Genomic DNA, 2,943 nt, shown 5'->3' on the forward strand with positions numbered 1-2,943 from the left:
GATCTAGATAAGTTTACTGGTACTTATCTGAACTAACGACATGATCACTGTCACTAGATATAAAGAAAACATTGACTTTCACTCGGTGCTAGTAAAAACCCCTCTTCCACCTCTTCCTCATCCCAGTCAGTCACCATAGTTCTAGTACTAGACTGAGGCACGTCTCCCCAACGTGACGTCATCACCGAATTGCGTTAAAAACCCCACTAAACGACTAAAACGGCGAAAACTGGCCTTTAACACTATTTGGAGAAATTTTTAACAATGATATACATATGTTGAGTGCTTTATGTGTTTATGTGTTTTAATTAATCAACAGTGGTGGTTAACCTTCAACATGGGCTTTAATTTTAGTTTTAGTCTAGTCTTTGCGTCAAGCTGTCATTTTAGTTTTTATTAGTTTTAGTCACGTTCATACTCTTTTTAGTCTAGTCAAGTTTCAGTCGACTAAAAGTCTGGGCATTTTAGTCTTATTTTAGTCAGAATTATCCATGACTATTTTTGTCTAGTTTTAGTTGACGAAAACTGATGACATTTAGTAAATTGTATTTTAGTCTCTTTTTAGTAATGCAATTCTATTTAACCCAGTCAACATAGTATACATACCTAGTAGTATAGACAAAACCCAAATTTTCTTTTAGCCAAACCCATTTCAAACAAGGTTATCTTACTGTAACAAGATTCCGTAGTTTTCACAGCATTATTGCTGTATACTGAACAAATGCCTACTGCATATCTGTATACAGTATGTTGCTGTAGATTTTCACGTGATCATGGCCAAAATGCTGTAGAATACGAGACTACAGTAAATACAATTATCCTGTGAATCATATTACAGTAATTTTGAGCAGGATCTATCGGACTTCCACAGCCAAGCCACGCAGCCGGAAAGTTCTTCAGAGATTGCACTAGAGTATGTAAGTAGCCTCTTCCTCACTTTGGTGACAGTAAGTTATACGGCATTAATAAGCTAAGAGTATTATACTCTTAGCTTATATATATATATATATATATATATATATATATATATATATATATATATATATATATCTATGGATTTTATTAATTTATAACATAATAATATACAACATTAGACTGGATTAATATAGCTAGATTTTTAAAATTAGTTTGAATCACGAGTGGGTGGCTGTGTGCTTGTGTAGCCAGCTAGCTAGTGTTAGCAAACACATTTGCTCCACTTACTCCTGCTAGCACCCAAGATTTGTTATATTTTGCGTGGGTGTGATGTGTGTTGATCTTTTATTCGTGTAAGTCGAAAATTAGTTTGAATCGCGAGTGGGTGGCTGTGTGGGCTTGTGTAGCTAGCTAGCTAATGTTAGCAAACACATTTGCTCCACTTACTCCTGCTAGCACCCAAGATTTGATATATTTTATTCGTGTAAGTCGAAAATCTATCAGTACTACCCACTAGCTAACTAGCCCCATTCACTCACTCATTTTGTGTGTCAGTACACAGTATCTGTCAGTTTGAGGTGTGTGTTTTGGAGAGCTAGCTAGTTACCTAATTTTAACATAATTTAATCGTTTTTGTACATCTTTCCCCCTTGCTAGGTTCCACTAGAGATAACGACACTACAGGCTGTTTGAAAGACAACACCGACTCAGGTAATTTTCAGACAACACAGTTGAAAACTAGTCATGGGGTTTAAGTGCAAGCACTGTTTTTTCTCTACAGACACAATCCCTAGCTGCATAAAACACGTGAAAGTGCATAGAACCGTGCAAATGTAAATTTTCCTTGTGGTGTTGCAAAATGTCCTTGTAACCTTAAGTTAATGTACGCATTACAGAATCACATGTACAAAAAGCATGTCTTGCCTTATAGTTGCATACTTTCTAACAACGTTTTGTGTTTATTTCTGTTTAAACATTCACACCGGCAGATATTGAAGCACAGATTTCCCTGCCTAGCACTCCAAGGCTAATCATGCTTGGAGGCAGCCAAGTCCCTTGAATTTGTCCAATGGTAAGAGCTTTTTGACTATCTTTTTTTATTTATATATTTCTATTTTCACTATGTTCATTACAGTCTTCTTGCTACCACTATCATAGTGCAGACTCAGTACTGGATTAATATATGGGACTACTGTTGTGTGGTGATAAAGTGGCAAAAATAGTGATGTATAATATCTTTTTTTTTTTTACAGCTTTTTTGTCCAGAACAGAGTAAGTAAATCCAGAACAGAGTAAATGTGCTGCTAAATTCCAGACCAGCAAGAGCACGGGAAAGAAGGTTCAACGGAAAAATCAGTCCCTGAATCAACATGTTGCCGCTCTAATCCAGGACTTTATTGAATATGACAGAATACCTAGAGCAGGGGTGGCCAACCAGTTAGGTATAAAGAGCCACAAAAAAAAAACGCACCATAGCAAAAAGCCACACAACACATGCACGCCCACACTACAACAGCAACAGTGTCTTCCAGATCTGATGACAGTCATAATACATAGCAGTTTTCATAGTTTTTTCTCACTTAGATTGACTCAGTGTGAAACCTGACAGTCTTTGTTATCCACAATCCTTTTCAGGTCTTGCTTGAACTCGGTTGTGGCCACTCGAAGAACTCTCTCACTCATTTGTCACTAAAGGGGCTTTCAAACAATCTGATTCAGCAGTGAAAGGGTTAACGAGGAAGGTGATGTGTGGCCGCTGTTTTTCCTCAGGTTGCAGAATCTGTCCTCAAAACTCTGCTCCATTATTTTCAATGTGTTTTTTTTTTTAACTTATCTGAAATACTGTATGTTTCAGAAAAGTTAAAAACAACAATCAACCAATGACACAGCCCCCAGCCACACAGTAAGAGCCTCACAGGAGCAGGCAAAGAGCCGCATACGGCTCAAGAGCCACAGGTTCGCCACCCCTGACCTAGAGCATGCCAGGTAAGACCCCTTTATGAAGTGTACTTTGAAGTATTCCCTTTG

At 37.6% G+C, this 2,943-nt stretch overlaps 1 long non-coding RNA gene across 1 annotated transcript; it reads left to right on the top strand.

Moving 5' to 3' along the window:
• The first annotated feature begins 675 nt into the window (after positions 1-675).
• LOC116055368 lies at positions 676-2,307 on the top strand. The gene is made up of 4 exons (XR_004106270.1): positions 676-917; positions 1,573-1,626; positions 1,905-1,987; positions 2,187-2,307. It is a non-coding gene; the product is annotated as an uncharacterized LOC116055368 (long non-coding RNA).
• The last annotated feature ends 636 nt before the right edge of the window (positions 2,308-2,943 follow it).

Source organism: Sander lucioperca, chromosome 11, assembly GCF_008315115.2.
Source record: "Sander lucioperca isolate FBNREF2018 chromosome 11, SLUC_FBN_1.2, whole genome shotgun sequence".
In the NCBI taxonomy this organism is placed as follows: Eukaryota; Metazoa; Chordata; class Actinopteri; order Perciformes; family Percidae; genus Sander; species Sander lucioperca.